Below are 23,021 nucleotides of genomic sequence, written 5' to 3' on the forward strand. Positions count from 1 at the left end.
TGGCTTTTCTGGCTTCACACAGCCCCTCCCAGCAGTTATCACTCTGCACTTACCTTTGGGGCTCAGTAGCTGGGAATGTCGGGATGGGATGGCGTAGAGAAGCAGACAGGTGACCTGAAGTTAGCCCCAGAATGACCATGGCCCCATTGTTCAGGAAGACAGTTCCCAACACCCCCAAGTCCTCTGCAGTTCCCATTACTGTTTGATGGGCCTTTATACATTTAGTCTGCAAACCAAGCCTCCCTCAGATGGGCCCATTAGAAGAGTCCTTACCACCTCAAGGGGTATGAAGGCTGCCTGACCTTGCAAACCCAGACGTTTTCCAGAAAAGGCTCAGAACAGCGATAAGCTGGGAACGGATTCGAACAGTTAGGAAGGAGTGATTCTAAAATCAATGTTTATTAGCAAAGCTTTCCCTTTTTTTTTTTCTGTTTCTCTCTCCAGAAGACTTTGTGTCTGAACTGGGCTTCAAATTCAAAGTAGGAAATCTACTAATTCTTTTCAAAGGGGTCTGTGGATTCATAACAATCAAGTGCTTGGGTGGCTCAGTCGGTTGAGCATTTCACTTTGGCTCAGGTCACAATCGAACAGTTCAAACGGTTCAAACCTACATCAGGCTCTGTGCTGATAGCTTCAGATTCTGTGTCTCCCTCTCTCTCTGCCTCTCCCCCACTTGCTCTATCTCTCTTTCTCTCTCTTTCAAAAATAAACATTAAAAAAAATGTTTTTTAAGTAGGAGATGAATTTAAAATGCATATTCCCAGGTCCTGCCTCCAGAATTCTAATTCAGAGGGATCAAGAATCAGCTGTTAAAAAATAAGTGCCCAAATGATTCTCTTTCAGGTGTTTTTGGACATTTCTCCAAAACTGGCCTAAAGACCATTGCATCAGATGAGTCCCTGGAGTCTTGTGAAAAATACAAAGTCCATAGATATCCTGAATTTTAATCTGCAGGGGCAGAGTTGGTTGGGGGAGGATGAAGAAGGAAGTCCAGGATTCTGCATTTTATTTTATTTTATTTTTTATTTTTTTAACGTTTATTTATTTTTGAGACAGAGAGAGACAGAGCATGAACAGGGGAGGGGCAGAGAGAGAAGGAGACACAGAATCTGAAACAGGCTCCAGGCTCTGAGCTGTCAGCACAGAGCCCGACGCGGGGCTCGAACTCACGGACCATGAGATCATGACCTGAGCTGAAGTCAGATGCTTAACCGACCAAGCCACCCAGGCACCCCTGGGATTCTGCATTTTAAAGAGACTTCCCAGGTGAAGGCTTACTCCTGAATTTTAAGAACCACCCACCTAAGGAATAACAAAATGTTCTCTTAGATGGGCTGTGGCCTAGAGGACCTACTTCTGCTGAATCTCATGAAGCTACTTTGGGTGTATGTATGTTCATGAGGAAACCACAACCCCAAGAACTCAACTAAAGGAATGAGAAAAAGACAAGGTACTGAGAATAGGAATTAAGTAATAACCAACAATGGTTCCACATCAAAGAATTTTTATAAAGTCTCTCCAGTAGGAACACTGCAACACATTGGTCCTCTATTCATCTATACTTGGCCTGCAGTGCAAATTTTCTTACATGTAGATGCTCTATAAATACCCATTAAGTTGACTTGAATGTATTCCCTTTGGAGAGCCATACTTTCAACAAGGACTTCCATAATTTTTTCCTAGTGGTGTTTGGATAAGCATACATGTATGTACAGGCAAGGGGCAGAGAGGTGATGGTGAACAAAAGTGGGTTTGATAAGGTAAGGAAGATAAAACTTAATGAGTTGCTAAGCAGACTTCAGTTGTAAGTTAGGGAAAGCATAACTACCAGTTCTAATTTGGGTTTACTTCCTCTTTTGCTGCAGAATCTTAAGCAAGCTACTTTCATTTCTCTCTTTTTTTTTTTTTAAGGAATATGCCTTGTGGAATTATTTTAAGAAGTAAGTAATCAGAGATTGGAAAGCACCTTTTCCTCTTAGCCAAAATTGTGAAGAGAATCTCCACCATCTGGCATCTAGGCCAGTTCAATGAGACAAGTAGTTTCTTTCTTTCTTTCCTTCTTTCTGTAAACTAAAGATCATTTAGTAGATGTTTATTGAGGATTCATTATATGCTAGAAGCTATGACTTCTGGGATAGCAAACAAGATACAGTTACTACCTACTATTATTGAAGAAGTGAGGAAATCAAGTGAAAAGTAGAAGTTGAAGGATCAGGGAAAAATCACTGGCCAGCCTTCCTTTAGTGCTGGCAGAGGTGGGCAACACGAAGCTTGCAAAGTCATCTGGGAATCCAGGTGCTTCAGCTATCAGAGTGGAACAGCCCAGCTGGAGTCACTTCTGGTCAACAGGGCCTGCACTTGACAAAAGAGTCTGGTATGGGGTAGGAGGGAGCAAGAACATACAGAATGTGCCACCAGTGTGGTAGAGAGTGGGCACAACTGAGATAGGCAAACCTCTCTGTGTGTTTCCTCCAGAGCATGGCTGCTCTTTCCCTACTACCTACCAAATCACATGCTAGCTTCTTTTTTTTTTTTTTCCAACTCTAATGCAAATCACACAAGGAAGGGGATTCTGGGAACTGTAGTTCTAATTTGTCCAAAGTAACACCATATATATAAGGAGTTGGGTTGAGAAGTGATGAAAGTTGACCAGGAGGCCAATGCATGATTAGAGGTGACATAATCAGGATGCCTGGTGGCTCAGTCAGTTGAGCATCTGGCTCTTGATTTCAGCTTAGGTCATGATCCCAGGGTCATGGGATCAAGCCCCATGCTGGGCTCCGTGCTGAGCATGGAACATGCTCTCTCTCTCTCCCTCTGCCCCCCACCCCCACTCACACTTTCTCTCTCTCTCTCTCTCTCTCTCTCTCTCTCTCTCTCTCAAATAAAAAAATTTAAAGGTGACACAGTCAATGCAAAGATTCTGAGCAAAAGTGCTTATTGAGATCCCAAGCTGTTTGAGACTCCTCAGGACTTCTCAAAGTCCTGTGTCAGCACTAGAATTGTCCCACTTAGAGCAAACTGGTTGCATAAAGTGAAGTCAGCTCATAAATGTAAGTCTGATACCCCAACACAGTGACCACAGGTGCAACAATTACAGATGATCACTGAGTTTTTATCTCAGTGTGACACAACAGCTATTAACAATTACTTTAAGATTTATTTTTTTTATCAGATTCAGGTTTACAAGGTATATAATGCTTATCTGTTCAAATATTTATCAATGCTTACTTTACATCACACAGAAGAAGTGAAACATCTTGGGGCGCCTGGGTGGCGCAGTCGGTTAAGCGTCCGACTTCAGCCAGGTCACGATCTCGCAGTCCGTGAGTTCGAGCCCCGCGTCGGGCTCTGGGCTGATGGCTCGGAGCCTGGAGCCTGTTTCCGATTCTGTGTCTCCCTCTCTCTCTGCCCCTCCCCCGTTCATGCTCTGTCTCTCTCTGTCCCAAAAATAAATAAAAAACGTTGAAAAAAAATTAAAAAAAAAAAGAAGTGAAACATCTTACTAGCCTCTGCACAAACTGGACACACGCCCTTCTACCTGTTCTTGCATACAACACCTCAGATTTCCTACCCAAGCATACCAGATTCCCCACAAGGTATACAATAAATAAAACCTGGTGATAAGGGGGAGAAAAAGAGGCTCTGAGACACAAGCCCTCAGGTTTCATAGCCCTACTCAGAAGGATTGGTCATAACTCCTTAAATTAAGATGATGTAGTTAAAAATAGCAGAACTCCCAGGGAACTAGTTTAAATAAATAGGAGGATTTAAAATGAGGAGACTTGCTTATCTCACAAGACACAAGGGCAAGGAATGCAGCCAGCCCTCAGACAGGAGCTGAAATCAAGAAGTAGAAAGCCAACCCTCTCTCTCTGCCCCTCCACCGCTTGTGCTCTGTCTCTGCCTCTCAAAAATAAATACATGTTAAAAAAAAATTTTTTTTTTAATGAGGGGGGTCTCCTAGGTGACTTGGTTGGTTAAGCGTCCAACTTCAGCTCAGGTCATGATCTCACGGTTTATGGGTTCAAGCCCCGTGTCAGGCTCTGTGCTGACAGCTCAGAGTCTGGAGCCTGCTTAGGATTCTGTCTCCCTCCCTCTCTGCTCCTCCCTCACTTGTGCCCTCTCTCTCTCTCTGCCTCTCAAAAATGAATAAAGGTTAAAAAATTTTAAAAAAATAAAAAGAAGTAGAAAGCCAGGAACACTCCACTCCATCTCATTGTCTGCTTTCTCTTCTGCATTTGCTCCTTCTCCCTGCAAACTGATTTCTCTGTTCCTCAAAGCACAAGATGGAATGCAGCTGCCCCTCTTGAGTTGGAAGTGATAGTTTGAAGCAAATGGAGACTGCCTTTCTTTCAGTCCTAATACCAAATAGGGGGAGAATCTGATTCAGTATTCCCTCCTTGGACCAATTAGCCTTGGTGGTAATGGGAAATCAGGAAGGCTTCAGTACAAACCTGCAGCCAGGACCCCATCTCAATGGGTAAGGGAGCACCGGTGTCAACACTCTGACTTTACTTATAGAGGATACAAGGTTAATCTAATGCTAGCCAAATGTACAGAAATAAATGACTTCCTAGGGAGACTCCAGAAGTCAATCCTACTCTTCGACTTCCTGCAGTGACTAGAACAGCAGGAGCCAATGCAAAGTCAGAAACCTAATAATATGAGCATTGGGGACACTGTAATCAAGTCAGGATTAATGAAATAGAATATGTCCAAGAGTGTAGCACACACTGTTGATTCCCTTCCAAAACCATTTCCTTGCTTCCTTGCTGTTGCACCTCTAGTTTTGTTCAGGTATCTAATCTCCTCCATTTGGTCATGTGCTTGTGTGCCAGTTACTTCCAAAGCTCTTAAAGGTGAATCCTGATTAAACCAACCAAGGTAGTACCATTCCCTTTATCTTTGATTTAGGCTTGGGCATGTGATATATATTCTCACCAATGAAACATGAGGTAAAATCAACTGGGTGTTTCTGAGAAAGGTTTCTTTATTCCTAGAAAAGATATCAATGAAGAGATTATCTTTTCCTCCTTTATACTTTCGTGCATCTGGATATTGGATACAACTTGGAATTGCTCTCGCCATCTTAGAACCATAAGGAGAACTAACCTAAGGGAAAAAAGAGAAGGGAAAAGTCTGGGGTCAATGGTAACATAAGTTATCAATGAATTAACTCTCCTTGGAGCCATTCTGCATTTGGACTTCTTGTATGAGATAAATTTTATTTTTTAAGCCACTTCAAGTTGATTTTCAACTGCAGCTGAAGGCAGCCCAACCAAAACAGAGGATATGATGGGAATTAAGGTGAAAAAGACAAGCAGATAAGATCCCACATACAGAAACAGGAGTCAGAATGAAGTCAGACTTCTCAGCAACAACCATGAAAGCTAGATGATGAAATTTTGAAGGAAAAGATTTTCCAATATAGAATTTTCAGACCAGCGAAATTATCATTTAAGTATGAAAGTAGAATAGGAATATTTTAATACACAAAAGGTCTCAAAAATTATACCTGCACTGAATTCTTTATAGGAAACCAGAAAGAATGTGCTTCTCCAAAATGAGGGAGTAAACCAAAAAAGAGAAAGACATGGAATCCAGTACACAAGAACCTCCCTTAGGAGAGGAAGACATGAAGTACAGTAGACAAGACATCCTTCAAAAAAGGAAGACATGGAATCCAGTAGACAAGACCAGACTTCTATCACGAGGGAAAACAGGTATAGTAAATAAGACCTTCATCATGGGAAGTGAAGAAGGAAAATAATCATGGGCAAACTTTGAGGGCACTTCTCTAAGGGGCAAAACACCTTTGGCATCTGGCACAATGTGTAGACAGGAAAGATGTAAATGTGGGTGTGTGTACTAAAAGAGTGAAATTTTCAATAGTAGAAAGTCCATAGATACCTAAATTTTTTATTGTTTTTTATTTTAATTCCAGTATACTTAACATACAATGTTTTGTTAGTTCCAGGTGTCTAAGATAGTGATTCAACAATTCTATACATTACGCAGTGCTCATCATGATAAGTATATTCTTAATCTCCTTTACTAGTCACCCATCTCCCCACCCACGTCTCCTCTGGAAACCATCAGTTTGTTCTCTATACTTAAGATTCTGTTTTTTGGTTTGTCTCTCTCTCTCTCTCTTTTTTCCGTTTGCTCGTTTTGTTTCCTAAATTCCACATATGAGTGCAATCATGGTATTTATCTTTCTCTGACTGACTTATTTCTCTTAGCATAATATTCTGTAGCTCCAACCATGTTGTTGTAAATGGCAAGATTTCATTATTTTTTATGGCTCAATAATATCCATTATAGCAGGTGTCCCTTTGAATTAGTGTTTTCATATTTTGGGGGTAAATATCCAGTAGTGCAATTATTAGATAGCAGGTAGTTCTATTTTTAATTTTTTGAGGAACTTCCATACTGTTTTCCACAGTGGCTGCACCAGTTTGCATTCCTACCAACAATGCCTGAGGGTTCATTTTTTCCCACATCCTCACCAACGTTGTTTTGTTTTGTTTTGTTTTGTTTTGTTTAATTCTTGAGAGAGAGGGAAAGTGCGCAAATAGGGGTGAGACAGAGAGAGGGAGAGAGAATCTTAAGCAGGCTTCATGCCTGGCACAGAGCCCAACACAAGGCTCGATCTCATGACCATGAGATCATGACCTAAGCCAAAATTAAGAGTTGGATGCTTAACCGACTAAGCCACCAGGTGCCTGTCTTGTGTTTTTTATTTTAGCCATTCTGACAGGTGTGAGGTGGTATCTCATTGTGGTTTTGTTTCGTATTTCCCTGATGAGAAGTGATGATGAGCATCTTTTCATGTGTCTGTTGGCCATCTGGATGTCTTCTTTGGAAAAATGTTCATGTCTTCTGCCCATTTTTTAATCGGATTATTTGTTTTGGGAGTATTGAGTTGTGTAAATTATTTAGATATTTTGGATACTAACCCTTTATTGGATATGTCATTTGCAAATATCTTCTCCCATTCAGCAGGTTGTCTTTAATTTTGTTGATTATTTCTTTGGCTGTACAGAAATTTTTTTATGTTGAAAAAGTCCCAGTAGTTTATTTTTTCTTTTATTTCTCTTGCCTCAGAAGACATATCTAGAAAAATGATGCTATGGCTAGTGTCAGAGACATTACTGCCTATGCTGTCTTCTAGGATTTTTATGGTTTCGAGTCTCACATTTAGGCCTTTTTTTTTTTTAACTTTTTATTTATTTATTTATTTATTTTAATTTTTTTTTTCAACGTTTTTTATTTATTTTTGGGACAGAGAGAGACAGAGCATGAACGGGGGAGGGGCAGAGAGAGAGGGAGACACAGAATCGGAAACAGGCTCCAGGCTCCGAGCCATCAGCCCAGAGCCTGACGCAGGGCTCGAACTCACGGACCGCTTGATCGTGACCTGGCTGAAGTCGGACGCTTAACCGACTGCACCACCCAGGCGCCCCTATTTATTTATTTTGAGAGAGAAACAGATTGAGCAGTGGAGGGTCAGAAAGAGGGAGAGAGAGAATCCCAAGCAGGCTCCACACAGTCAGCCCAGAGCCTGATTTGGGGCTCGAACTCATGAACCACAAGATCATGACCTGAGTTGAAACCAAGAGTCGGACATTCAATCAGCTGAGCCACCCAGATGCCCCCACATTTAAGTCATTAATCCATTTTGAGTCTATTTTTGTGTATGGTATAAGAAAGTTGTCCAGTTTCATTCTTTTGCATCTAACTGACCAGTTTTCCCAACACCATTTGAAGAGACTGTCTTTTTCCCTTTGGATATTCTTTCTACTTTGTCTAAGACTAATTGACCATATAATTGTGAGTTTATTTCTGGGTTTTCTATTTTATTCTATTGATCTATGTGTCTGTTTTGGTGCCAGTACCGTGTAATGTTTCGATTACTACAGCTTTGTAATATAACTTGTAGTCCGGAACTGTGATACCTCCAGTTTTGTTTTTCTTTTTCAAGATTGCTTTGGCTATTCAGGGTCTTTTTGTGGTTCCCTACAGATTTTAGACTGTTTCTTCAAGTTCTGTGAAACTGCTATTGGTATTTTGATGAGGATTACATTAAATCTGTAGATTGCTTTGGAGAGTATAGACAGTTTAACAATATTTGTTCTTCCAATCCATGAGCATGAAATGTCTTTCTGTTTCTTTGTGTTGTCTTCAATTTCTCTCATCAATGTTTTATAGTTTTCAGAGTACAGGTATTTCACCTCTTTGGTTATGTTTGTTCCTAGGTACTTTTTTATTTTTGGTGCAGTTGTAAATGGAATTATTTTCTTTACTTCTCTTTCTGCTGTTTCATTATTAATGTGTAGAAATGCAACAGATTTCTGTACATTGATTTGTATCCTGTGACTTTACTAAATTCATGTATCAGTTCTAGCAGTTTTTTGGTTTTCTATATATAGTATCACGTCATCTGCAAATAGTAAAAGTTTTACTTCTTCCTTACCGATTTGGATGCCTTTTATTTCTTTTTATAGTCTGAATGCTGTGGCTAGGACTTCCAGTACTGTGTTGAATAAAAGTGGTGAGAGTAGACATCATTGTCTTGTTCCTGATCTTAGGGGGAAAGCTCTCAGTTTTTCCCCATTGAGTATGATGTCAGTTGTGGGTTCTTCATACAAGGCCTTTATTATGTTGAGATATGCTCCCTCTAAACCTCCTTCATTTAGGATTTTTATCATGAATGCATGTTGTACTTTGTCAAATACTTTTTCTGTATCTATTCAAATGATCATATGGTTTTCATCCTTTCTTTTATTGATGTGATATATCATGTTGATTTGTGAATATTGAACCACTTTTGCATCCTGGAAATAAATCCCACTTGATAATGGTGAGTGATTTTTTTTTAATGTATTATTGTATTCCGTGTACTAGTATTTTGTTGAGGATTTTTGCACATATGTTCATCAGAGATACTGGCCTTTTTTGTGGTATCTTCATCTGTTTTTGCTCTAAGGGAATGCTGGCTTTGTAGAATGAATTTGGAAGTTTTCCTTCCTTCTTTTCTATTTTTTAGAATAGTTTGAGAAGAACAGCTATTAACTGTTCTTTATTTTTTTTATTTAAAAAAATTTTTTTTAATGTTTATTTATTTTTGAGAGAGAGACAGAGCATGAGTGGGGGAGGGGAAAAGGGCGAGGGGACATAGAATCTGAAGCAGGCTCCAGGCTCTGAGCTGTCAGCACAGAGCCTGACACAGGGCTTAAACCCATGAGTTGTGAGATCATGACCTGAACTGAAGTCAGACGCCCAACCAACTGAGCCACCCAGGTGCCCCAGCTGTTCTTTAAATGTTTGGTAGAATTGGCCTGTGAAGCTGTCTGGTCCTAGACTTTTGTTTGTTGGGAAAATTTTTAATTGAATAGCAACTTAAGCATTTTATTTAGAAATGAGGATGAAGATATGAAAATAATCAACAAGAGTGAAAGTCGTAGCCTGCAAGGAGAAGGAAATTGTGATGGACAGGAGACTGATCCACACTCTTTGTTTTGTTATGGGCATTTTAAACTATGACTTAACACATTTTAATGACAGGATATAAAAAGAAGCAATCATTGCAAAAGGAAAAGTAAGGAAGGCTTAGGTGAAAAGTGTAGATAGAAATGTGAAATATGAAAAATGAAATTAAAAAAAAAAAAAGAAATGTGAAATATGGTCCCAAGGAATAGGGAGTGAATGGCCTCTGTTGGTTGTAGCTGGTTGCATAGCAGGAGGTCCTTGAATGCCATCTAAGGAAGGCAAATTTTATCATGGAAGAAATAGGATTTGAGGAGTTTCAGTGTGGGCAGATTAATCCTTGGAAAAATGGAACTTACTATGTGGCAGGATAGGGGTGGTTTGGAGATGTAATAACTAGGGACAAGAAGACCAGTTACAAAGTTTTTCACAAAGTAACCAAGTCAGAATGGAAGGCTGGAACCAGAGTGGTGGTGAAGAGAAGCAGAACAACTATGGGGAGACTGAGAAGAAAAGGCGTGATGACTTATTAGATGTAAGCACTATTGAGGGAGGAAGGAAACAGAAGACTCTGGTTTGAGCAGTAGGGAGATCCCAGTGGCAGCCCACTTCCATAGGAATTTCCCCAGCTAGTTAGTTCTCTGAAATGAAATCAAATTGGCATAATTCCTATCATCCCACCCCATGTGGCACCCCACTCTTCGGACTATCCAACACATGGGTCAGATCTCGTACCACAAATTTTATTAATAGGCAGAATTAACACAAAAGCATTACACATTAATTTCATAGCTGGTATACGGGACTGAAAAGCCCCTGGAACTCCACCAAATTCCTGGCCTTCTGAGCTTAGATGAAGATTTTGGAAAGTTTTCAGAGTCTTTTTGTTTTTGTTGATTTCTGTGATTTATTTTCACTACTACAATATGCCTTCCTGGTGTTCCCAGTAAGAATACTAAGCGCTTACAACGTGCCAGGCATTTGACTTACTTTTTCCCTTTCTATTTTCTATTGTCCTATTTACAAATGAGGAGCTGAGGCTGAGAAATGTTAAGGAACCTATTGTCAATACATCACTTAGCTGATAAATCCAGAACTGAGATCCAACTCACTCTTGGTGTGGATCCAAAGCTTGGTCTCCAAGCCACTACAGGCCCCTGTGCCCCCATTGTAAATGGCCCCACTCTGCCTTCCTGAAATGAACAGTCTCCCAATAGTCAATGCTCACCTTTATCCTTATGTAAGCTGCTTCACTGGCTCTCAGAATGATATTTAGAAACCAAGATCTGGGGACTGTTTTTGCTCATTACTATTGAGATGTCACTACTTCCAAGTTCCTTCAGGAGGCGTTTCTAATCAATACATGTGTGTACATATGTATTTATGCATGAATGGACATGTATATGTGAATACATATATGTAAATGCATGTACATTTCTATATTGATCTTTTTATATTAAAAACTGTGAGTTTACACCAATACTTCCAATTCTAATCCACCACAAATTTCATTCTAGTTTTCTTCCTTTCTATACTTTTTTTTTTTTTTTAGAGAGAGCACACACATGAGCAGAGAAGGGGGCAGAGGGAGAGAGGGGATCTTAAGCAGGCCCCACACTCAACATGGAGCCCAACATGGGCTTGATCCCACAACCCTGGGGTCATGACCTAAGTCAAAATCAAGAGTCAGATGCTCAACGAACTGAGCCACCCAGGCGCCTCTCTTCCTTTGTATACTTTTAATCCATTCTCCAATTGTGGGAACCTGGCCCTTGTTATCCTTAACATTTTATCAATATTCCTGAATATAATCAATCTCCCATTACCTCCACTGTCCTCTCCCCCCCCCCCCCCCCCCGCCCACCCCATGCAGATACCCTTCTCATCTCACTTCTATACAAATACTCTATTCCAGGCTACTGTACTCTCAGTATCAAAGCCCTCTCATGCCATTTGGGCTCTCAAGTGCACTGAGCCACCCCGGCATGAATGCCCTTCATTGCCTATTCAGGTTCTGACTCTCCACACCAGGATGCTCCCATGTGTGGTTGCCTTCCTTCCTTTTTTGGGCTCCCGCACCCAATTCTGAATCATCCCCATGCATGGATATTCTCCTAGTTTCTCTGGGTTCTAACCTTTCACATTTGGCCACCCCTGAGTAGAGGTCCTTCTCACTTTATTCAGGCTCTGATGTCCCATGCTTGTGAGTCATTTTTTTTTTAAACATTCTTTTGACTCACCTGAAGTACTTGTGAGATCTTATGTATAAAAGAAACAGAGGTAAGCTTGAGATAAGCTTTTGTACCAAGTACCAGGTTTAAAAGCAACAAGTGTAGCAAATAAACAAAAAATTAAAAATAAGTTGTACACCTGAAGTCAACTATACTCAAAAAAAAAATAATTACAAAAAAAAAAAAAAAGCAACAAGGGTAGCATGTTAAAAATCAACTGACCAATGGAAAAAATGAATAAATTGGACTTCAAAAATTTTAAATTTGTGCTTCAAAGGACACTATCAAGAAAGTGAAAAGACAATTGCTTATATATAATATATAAGCTTTATATACATATATATATATTTTATATATATATATATTTTATATATATATATATATATAATATATATATATATTTAATAGACCTTCCAGTGAAGATGTACAAATGGCCAACAAGCATATGAAAAGATGCTCAACATCATTAGCCATTAGGGAAATACAAATCAAAACCATGAGATACCGGGGCGCCTGGGTGGCGCAGTCGGTTAAGCGTCCGACTTCAGCCAGGTCATGATCTCGCGGTCCATGAGTTCGAGCCCCGCGTCAGGCTCTGGGCTGATGGCTCGGAGCCTGGAGCCTGTTTCCGATTCTGTGTCTCCCTCTCTCTCTGCCCCTCCCCCGTTCATGCTCTGTCTCTCTCTGTCCCAAAAATAAATAAAAAACGTTGAAAAAAAAATTAAAAAAAAAAACAAACCATGAGATACCACGTAACACCTACTAGTACGGCTGTAATATTTTAAAAGACAGATAATAAAAAGATCACGCTAAGGTGTGGAGATATTGGAACTTTGGTGAAAGTGATACAGCTACTTAGCAAAATAGTCTGGCAGTTCCTCAAAAAGTTACACAGTGTTACTATTTGACCCAGTAATTCCACCCTTGAATATATACCCAAGAGAAATGAAAATATATTTCCACCTAAAAACAGTCCCCAAAGCTAGAAACAATCCAAAAATCCATCAATGAGTGAATGGGTGATATATCTATATCTGAAATGTGATATATCTACACAATGGAATAGTATTCCATCGTATACTATTGAATGCTACTCAACCATAAAAAAGAAGTACAAATACATGTAGCAACATGGATGTACCTTAAAACATTATGCTAAATGAAAGATGCCAGTCACAAAAGATCACATATTACATTATTTTATTTATATTAAATGTCCAGAATACAAAAATCTATAGAGACAAAAAATAGTTAGTGGTTGCCTAAGGCTGGTGGGGATGGGGGAATTGAGGGGAGGGGGAATGATAGCTAAAGGATGTAGAGTTTCTAGGGCACTTGGGTAGCTCATTTGTTTAAGTGTGGACTCTGGATTTTGGCTCATGTTATGATATCACAGTTTGTGAGATCGAGCCCCACGTCAGGCTCTGCACTGACAGCACGGAGCCTGCTTGGGATTCTCTCTACCCCTCTCTCTCTGTCCCTACCCCACTCATGCTCTCTCAAAAATAAATAAATAAACTTAAAAAAATAATAAAATAAAATTGATGGTGATAATGGTCGCACAACTCTGTAAATCACCAAAAAACTATTGAATTGTGCATTGTAAATGAGTGAATTGTATGGTATGAACTATATCTGAATAAAGTCATTTAAAAAAAAAAGTTCTCTGTCTGATCAGGAGGTGAGGAAGAGCCTTTACCAACTTGCAAGTTAGTCTTCTTACACAACCCTATCTCTCATGTACCCAGCCATCCTTGAATTCAAGTCAGGGCCCTCCCCAGGGGCTAATCACCAGGTCTCTGCAATGGTCTCTGGTTCCTGCAATGTTTTTGTATATATTTTCTTGTCAAAATGAACAATAAAGACAAAAGAAAAGGAAAATATATAATAAATACCTATTCTTTTTCTCTACCACAAACTTCTTCTTCTCCTTTTTTATTTCAGAGCCCTGTATTTCCTTGGGAAACTACCCCACCCCACTTTTAGTACTCATTGTTTGGGTGCACCTGACCGCACCCCAAGTTCAAGGAATGATCACATGCTATTGGCTTACACTGATCAACATAAGTACCACCATAAGTAGCAATAAGTCTGGCTACGGTGATTGGCGCAAGGATGAAAGAAGGAATCAAGTTAACTCAAACAGCATATATCCCAGAACCTTTGGGAGAGTTTATAGCAAAAGAAGTGTTTTGCATCTTGGGACTGTGAAGACATAAGCCTGAAACTTCTCGGAACAGATGGGGCACACCTGACCCAATGAACAGAACGAGGAGATGGAGCAAGACAGCTTCCTAAAACCTATTCTGAGCATCTGAATTCAGCCATGCTAGATGTTACATCTACTCATGGATTTTAAATCTACAAGAGGTAATAATTCCCCCTCCTCTCTTTGTTTTGCTGTTTTGTCTGATCCTGTTTGGATTGAGCTATCTATAATGTGCGAAAGAAAGAATACTCCCAGATACAGACATTTACCAAAGTCAACTATAATAGGAAGGAGGATGTCCAAGTGGAAAAAACTGAGTAATGGTAGGTTGAGCTCTATATTTAGTTCATAACAGGTTTTATCTTTTTTTGACCATCCACTTTATGGAGCTGAGAATACTAAGGCTCATGGTCACACTTAGTTAATGAAAGAACTATGACTTAAACTCAGGTCTTCTGACTACAAACTCAATTCCCTTTATAACACTCTGCCACAAAATTACTATGCATAACTACATAATATAAAGCAATGTATATGTGTATACATTTATACATTTATACCCACTTCTGCTATCTCCTCCAAACTCTGAGACAGCAGTATAAGGGAGAGTTGGATAAGAGTCTGTCAATGGTAACCTCCCAAATATCTTCTATGTGATCCTTCCATCCCCACTGTCACTGTCTGTGGTTAGCTCTCACCTCCCAAGTTCCTTGCTGAAAAAAATTGTACATTTTCTTCTATTAATACATATTTTCATCTTTCATATTTATGCTCTTAAATAATCTTTAGTTTACCTCTGTACATAATGTTAGGAAGAGATCCAGTTTTATTGTTTCCATATGGCAACTTAGTTTCTTATCTATTTCTGTGTTAACAACATCCAGTATTTCTTATTGCATCTTTGTAATATGCCCTAATATCTGATAAAGCAAGACCTACTTTTTATTCTACTTTTCTAAGGTTGACTTAGCTATTTATGGACTTTTACTCTTCTCTGTGAGTAAGTTAACAAATTCCTTAAAATTTTCGACTAAAATTTTGATGGAATCTACATTGAATTTATTGATTAATTTGGGAAAGTTAGTATCTTTTTAATAAGTTATCCCAGGAGCGCCTGGGGTGGCTCAGTCAGTTAAGCATCTGACTCTTGGTTTTGGCTCAGGTCATGATCTCATGGTTTGTGAATTTGAGCCCCTCATCAGATTCGCTGCTGTCAGCTCAGAGCCCACTTTGAATCCTCTGTTCCCCTGTCTGTCTGCCCCTCCCCCACTCATGGTCTCTCAAAAAATTAAAATAATAATAATAATATTATTATTATTATCCCACCCAAATGCATGGAATATCTTCTCACTTGTTCAGATCATCCTCTGGTCCCAGGTCATTTATTACAGTTTGACATTTTTCTCCATAAGTATATTGCTGCTAAATTAAATGGTGTCTTTTCTTAAATTGTATCTTCTAGTTTACTGTTTTTGATGTAGAGAAATGAAACTAATTTGTGTATGCTGTGTTGGTATCAGAAACATTGTTCAACTCTATTATTCTAAGTTCATAATTTGATTCTGTTGGTTGTTCTCTATAGATGATTATATTATCTGGAAAAATATTACAGTTTTATCTCTTATATCCCATCAGCTTTTTTTTCTTTCCTAATACCATTGATCAAGACAGTAATATCATCAGTAATATTGGACAGTGTTTTCTTTTTCCTGATCTCAAAGGAATATATTTAAGATTTCTCCATTTGTTTTCATGTTCACTGTTAAGTAATTATATACTACACATTAAATTAATTATACTTTAAAACTTGGGTAGAAATTGGAATGTCTGCCTGGCTCATTTGGGAGAGCATGTAACTCTTGATTTCAGGGTTATGAGTTCAAGCCCTATGTTGGTATAGAGATTACTTTAAAAAAAAAAAAAAAAAACTTTGGGTAAAAATTATCTGTATAACCATGTAGGCCTTGAGACTTTGTTATGTTTTGTTTAATCCTTATCGATCTTTTCCAGTTCCTACTTTCTTCTTGCATTATTTTTGCAGTTTTGTGTTTCTTGGGTTTTGTCCATTTCATTTAGTCTAAATTTATTTTATTTTAAGTTTATTTATTCATTTTGAGAGGAGGGGGTGGGAGAGAACCAGTGGGAGAGGTCAGAGAGAGGGAGACAGAGGATCTGGAGTGGGCTCTATGCTAACAGCAGAGAGCCTGAAGCAGGGCTACAATTCATGAAACATGAGATCATGACCTGAGCCAAAGCTGGATGCTTAACTGACTAAGCCCTTCATTTAGGTTTTAAAATGTATTTACCTACAGGAGTGCTTGGGTGGCTCAGTTGGTTAAGCATCTGACTCTTGAATTTGGCTCAGGTCATGGATCTGAACCCTGGGTCAGGCTCTGTGCTGGCAGTGCAGAGCCTGCTTGGGATTCTCTCTCTCTCCCTCTTTCTCTGCCCCTCCCCCATTAACACTCTCTCTCTCAAAAATAAATACATAAGAACTTTAAAAAATCTATTTATATATACTTATTCATAATATTATTTTTATTAAGTTTTCATTTCTGTTGAGACTGTGGTTAATTTCCCCCTTTTCATATTCTATTCTCTCTCTCTCTCTCTCTCTCTCAATCTTGCCAGAGATTTTCATCTCATCTAATATTTCATTAGTATTTTCTGTCTTTTAAAAAATATTATTGGTTTTATTTATTTTCTTATTATTTGCTTCCTTCTTGTTTCTTAGATATTACTGTTTTTCACATACTGTAATTATTTAGCTGCTTTGTTTTAAAACTATCTTGTTTCTTAATAAATATATGTAAATTATCATTTATTTCTCTAAGAACTGCCTTATCTGTGATCCAAAAGTGCTTACATGTAGTATTTTCATTATTTTTTTTAAATTTTTTAATGTTTGTTTATTTTTGAGAGAGAGAGAGACAGACAGACAGACAGAGCACAAACATGGGAGGGGCAGAGAGAGAGACACACACACACACAGAATCTGAAGCAGGCTCCAGGCTCTGAGCTGTCAGCACAGAACCCAACATGGGGCTCGAACTCAAGGACCATGAGATCATGACCTGAGCCACAGTCAGACGCTCAACCGACTGAGCCACCCAGGTGCCCCTCATTATCATTTATTTCTAAGTACTAATTTACTCTGCACTTCCCTTTTTAACATAAAGATTATTTAGAAATATGTAACTTAATTTTCAAATATGTGAAATTATATCCTTTTGTAATTAAATTTTAACTTCATTGCAATATGCTTAGGCAAAACTCCACTCAGAAATCATCTAGGGGCGCCTGGGTGGCTCAGTCGGTTGAGCGGCCGACTTCGGCTCAGGTCATGATCTTGCGGTCCGTGAGTTCGAGCCCCGCGTTGGGCTCTGTGCTGACAGCTCAGAGCCTGGAGCCTGTTTCAGATTCTGTGTCTCCCTCTCTCTGACCCTCCCCTGTTCATGCTCTGTCTCTCCCTGTCTCAAAAATAAATAAACGTTAAAAAAAAAGAAAGAAAGAAAGAAAGAAATCACCCTAATGGGCAATGGGGAAGGGAAATGCTCATAATAGGATTGTCTACTGTACTGAACTGAATAGTGTCCTATCCCTAAATACATGTCCACCCAGAACCTATGAATGTGACTTTATTTGGAAATAGCATCATTGCAGATGTAATCAAGTTAAGATGAGGTCATACTGGACTAAGGTAGACCCTAACCCAGTAACTGGTGTCCTTATAAGAAGAGGGAAATTTGGACACGAATACACAGGGAAAATGCCATGTGACTGCAGAGGCAAAGATTGGGATGATACATCTGTAAGTAAAGGAACACCAAGGAGTCCCAGCAGCCATCAGAATCTAGGAAAAGGAGAGAAATAATCAGTCCCTAGAGCCTTCAGAGAGAGCATGGCCCTATTAACACTTAGATTTCAGACTTTTAGCCTCCGGAACTATGAGACAATAAACTTTTGTTGTTCTAAGCCGCCTCATTTGTCACTTAGAAATGAGGAAACTAATATATCTGCCTTGTCTGATGTGAGAAGACAGATTATGTACCTACCCTTATTCATGTGTGGTTGCTAACAATTTGATTGGATGGTTAGGGCTAAGTACACAGATTGAAAAAAAGTATGGAGAAGAAGAATGTTGGTGGTCTTCCTGGAAAGGACACAGACTGCGAATATATTTTTGTCTGTGTGAATGATCACCAAAAGAGATTCACTACAGAGGAGGCTCTTAATAATCAAGTGGACAAAATGGCATGTTCTGTGGATGTCAGACAACCTCTTTCCCCAGACACCCAGTGCTTTTTCAATGGGCCCATGAATAAAGACTATGGCAGGGATGGAAGCTAGCCATAGACTCTGCTACATGGACTTCTCATTACCAAGGCTGACCTGGCTAATGCTATTGCTGAGTGCCTTATCTGCCAACAGCAGAGACCAGCACTGGCCCCCTGATAAGGCACCAATGCCCAGCCACCTGGTAGTCGGTTGATTACATTGGAATCCTTCCATTGTTGAGAGGGCAGAAAATCTTCCTCACTATAATAGACACATATTCCTGGTATAGATGTCTTCTCTATCCATAATTCTGTCAGGACCTCCATCAATAGACTCACAGAATGTCTTATTCACCATGGGATTCTGCACAGCACTGCGTCTGATCAAGAAACTCATTTCATACCAATAGAAATACAGCAGTGAACTTAAGCCTATAGAACTAAGTGGTCCTACCACATACTGCATCATCCGTAAGTGGCTACTTTAACTTAACAGTGGAATTGCTTACTGAAAACTCAGTTATGGTACCAGATGTGAGACAACGTCTTCAGAGACAGGATTCTGTCTTGAAAAATGCAGTGCATACTTTGAATCAGAGGTCATTACATAGTGCTGTCTCCTCCACAGCCAGAATACGTGGATTTGGGAATCAAGGGATGTAGGTGGGAGTAGATCCTCTCACTATTATATCACCTAATCTACTCACAAAATTTTTGCTTCCCATCCATGCAGCTCTGAGATTTGCTGTTTTTAAAGGTCTTCATTCCAGGGGCATCTGGTGGCTCAGTCAGTTAAGCAGTAGATTTCAGGTCATGATCTCACAGTTCGTGGGTTTGAGCCCCGCATCAGGCTCTGTGCTGACAGCTCAGAGCCTGGAGCCTACTTCAGAGTCTGTGTCTCCCTCTCTCTCTGCCCCTCCCCTGCTCACAGTCTCTCTTTGTCTCTCAAAAAATGAATAAAAATGCTAAAAAAAAATAAAAAAAATTAAAGGTCTTTGTTCCAAAGGGAGGAATGCTTCCATCAGGGGACACAACAATGCATGCTCTAAATTGGAAAGTAAGGCTGCCAGCTGGCTCTCTTGGGCTTCTTATGTCACAAAACCAAAAGGCAGTAAAAGGAATCTCTCTACTGCTGGACTGATCCCAGTTACCAAGAGGGAATTTAGGTCGCTGCTAACCCATGAGTACAAGTAGGACTATATCCAGAACCCAGTGCATTTCCTGGGGCATCTCTTAGTACTTCCATGCCCGATAGTAAGTGTTAATAAAAAACCATATTCAAAAAGGGAAGCAGTAGGAATATTGAGGACTGAGATGCTTTAAGGAAGGTAGGTTTAGGTCACTCCACTAGGAAATTGACCAGCTGAGCTTCTGGCTGAGAGCAAAGGAAATACAGAATAAATAGTGAAAGAAGGGGATCATAAATATCAACTATGGCCTTGTGACCAGTTACAAAAACAAGGACTGTAGCAGTTTTGCATATTTCCTCATTTGTTGTGTACGTGCGTTCATTTGTAAATATCAACCATTTTCTTTCTTCCATTATTTTTTTTAAAGTTCAAAGAACTTTACAACAAACATCCATATATCCACACTTTGATACTTTAACATTCTACTAAACCTTTTATTTTTTATTTATTTATTTTTATTTTGAGAGAGAGACAGAAAGGAGCAGGGGAGGAGGGGCAGAGAGAGAGGGAGATGGAATCCCAAGCAAGCTCAAACTCACAGATCATGACTGAGCCAAAGTCAAGAGTCAGATGCTTAACCAACTGAGCCACCCAGGTGCCCCTCTTCTTCCATTATTATTTCATATATAAATTTTTGGAGGTTAACTTTGCAAGTTAGTCTTTAGTCTTTAGGTAATAGAATAGTAAAATTGTGACTGAACTTGAAAAGCAATTAACATAGTGTTAAAGTATAATTTTTTTAAAAGATTTTTTTATTTTTAAGTAATCTTTACATCCAACATGGGGCTTAAACTCACCACCGCAAAATCAAGAGTTTCATGCTCCACCAACTAAGCTAGGCAGGGCCCCTAAAGTATAATTTTAAAATTTTTTTATTTTTAAAATTGTGGTAAACTATGCATAACAAAATTTACCATTTTAACCATTTTTAAGTGTAGGGTTCGGTGGTATTGACTACATACACATTGTTGTACAACCCTCACCACTATCTTTCTCCAGAACTTTTTCATCTTCTCAAACTGACACTCTGTACCCATTAAATCATAACTCCCCATGTTCTCCCACCAGGCCTTGGCAACCACCCTTCTACATTGTAACTCTATGAGTTTGGCTACCCTAGGACTGACTTATTAGTCTATGGCCATACCACCCTGAACGTGCCCGATCTCGCCTAGGACTGACTTATCTAAGATACAATTTGTTTTGAAAGTTAATATAACCCTCATACAGATATAAAATGAAAAGGGATCAGAAGTTTTGTTTACCTCATTAATTAATGAGGAAGCCAATAAGATGTTACAACTAGATCAAAGGAGAATTCAAATAACCACACATATATAGGCAACAAGGAATGCTAGAATGAATTTACAAAAAGATACAAAATGGTCTAATCACCAGGAAATAATAAATTGCATTCCACTGACACAATTACTTTCCATTTCTATGGGCCAAGTCATTTTCATTATTGTTAGTTTTCTTCAACCCATAAAATAGTAAAAAACCCAAAAAAACAATGAAAGAAAAATATATTTAGGAAGGGTGCTCAAGGCAGTATATTCAATAACTATACACAATGAACATGGATGAATAATGACAACACTGAATAGGGGAAAAAACTGGGAGAGGCTTATTATCAATTTATTGCCTGTCAGCTCCAAAGTCACTTGGAGTTGGACCTTGTAAACAATTCGTTTGCTAGCAGGTGTAATGTTAGGCCTTACAGCAGAGGGCACTGGAGGGACACTGCAAGACAAAGCAGAGAAGGTGGCTTCTCAGATCTTCCTGTGATGTCTCTTGTGAAGACCCAGTGGCACGTTTCACCACCACCCTAAATGAATGGCTTCCAGTTGACCACCCCTGACATATAGGCTACCCCCCAGTTCTGGGCTGCAGCACTCCACTGAACTTTTCTTTAGACTATAGCCTTACCCTCTCCAAGGAGGTTTGAATCTCAGCCTCACCTGGGGGATAGAATCTGTTCCAAGTTTCTTTTTCTCTTGGATATTCTCCCTCAAGCTTAGAGGTAATAGTGTTGTTTACATTTGCTATTCCGTAGAGTTAACTTTTACCTCTGTTAATAGTTAACCACCTTTTATTAGTTCATGACTGTTACATTAAATATTTCCTGATAAATTATAGGTGTGGTTTCTGTATCCAGACTGATACAAACATAACCTTATTTATTTTCTTCCTATTCATTTCCTAAACTTGTCACCTCTGTATTATTGTCCTAATAAATATATATTAACATGCTCTCCTTTCCCTTTCATATCCTCTCAAAGCATCTGTTATATTAATAATATCTAGGATTTTAGTTCTGCAATGTAATGGATATTTTTTGTCTTTTTTCTTTGGTTCCAGTTGCTTTTTCTTTTTTAAGGCTACAACAAACTCCTGATATCTCTTAGAGCACATCAGGATTTTCAATTTTTCTTCTCATTTTTGTACTTCCTCAAAAATGTTTTCAGTGTGAGTCTTCGTGTGGCAAGTTTTCTGAGAACTTGTATACTTGAGGCTGAATATCACTTTTCCTATGCCTTTATATTTGAAAGACAATTTGGTTGAATACAAGATTTTGGCTCAAGTTTTTTTCAGTACTTAACATATATTGCTCCTTTGCCTCCCTGCAGCCAGTATGCTGTTGAGAAGACTAATATTAGTATGATTCTTATTCCTTTGTAGATTGTATGTTCTTTCTAGAAAGTTTCAGATTTTTTCTTTATCTCTAGTACTCTTTCACTATAACCTGTCTAGGTCTGATTTTTCCTTATCTCCTCTCTTTGACATTTTATGATCTGAAATCATTCATTTTTCATTAGTTGTGAAAAATTTAACTATTATTTCTTCAAATATATCCTCCTCTTCTTCTTTAAAATTTTGTCTTTTGAGACTCCTCTTACAAAGATGCTGACTCTACTATTTCTATTCTCCACATCTCTTTGCTATGTTTTATTCATTATCATTTCTTGCTAGCTTTTCCATTTGTTTGATGTGAGTTTCTATAGGAGAGATCAGCAAACTACAGCCCATGGGCTAAATCCAGCTTGTCATCTGTTTCATTGGAATAGTTATATTGCAGTAAAGTTTCATTGGAATAGTTATATTCATTCATTTATGTATGATCTATGGTTGCTTTTGTGCTACCATGGAAGAGTTGAGTAGTTGCAACAGAGACAGTGTGATCCACAAAGTTTAAACATTTAAAATACTTGCCATCTGGCCCTCACAGAAAAACTTTGTCAATCCCTACTCTACAAGATAGTAACAATTTTCTTCTTCTTTCTATCCTGAAGGCCTAGAATGTGCCTTGTCCAGGTTTGTTGAATCAATGAATAAATAAGCTTTGAAGGGCAAATATTATATCAATAGGTAGAACTGAGAGAGATATTATTTCAAAAGATGAAAAGATAGCATTCTAGCTAAAGAGAACAGAAATAGTATAAGCAAAGATATAGGGGCGCCTGGGTGGCTCAGTTGGTTAAGCGTCCGACTTCAGCTCAGGTCATGATCTCACAGCCCATGAGTTCGAGCCCCGTGTCGGGCTCTGTGCTGACAGCTCAGAGCCTGGAGCCTGCTTCAGATTCTGTGTCTCCCTCACTCTCTGCCCCTCCCCTGCTCATGC

The 23,021-nt window shown here is 39.0% G+C and overlaps 1 protein-coding gene across 8 annotated transcripts in view; it reads left to right on the forward strand.

Moving 5' to 3' along the window:
- The window catches only part of AFF1 (ALF transcription elongation factor 1), a 265,697-nt gene that overhangs the window by 16,911 nt on the left and 225,765 nt on the right, over positions 1-23,021 (forward strand). For all 8 annotated transcript variants that reach the window (XR_007457826.1, XR_007457825.1, XR_007457824.1 and 5 more), the window contains 3 exons: positions 1,330-1,450; positions 5,539-5,726; positions 13,668-14,093. The gene's annotated coding sequence lies outside the window, so the exon portion shown is untranslated. The remainder of the gene's footprint in view (positions 1-1,329; positions 1,451-5,538; positions 5,727-13,667; positions 14,094-23,021) is intronic.

Source organism: Panthera uncia, chromosome B1 (assembly GCF_023721935.1).
Source record: "Panthera uncia isolate 11264 chromosome B1, Puncia_PCG_1.0, whole genome shotgun sequence".
NCBI classification, from domain to species: Eukaryota; Metazoa; Chordata; class Mammalia; order Carnivora; family Felidae; genus Panthera; species Panthera uncia.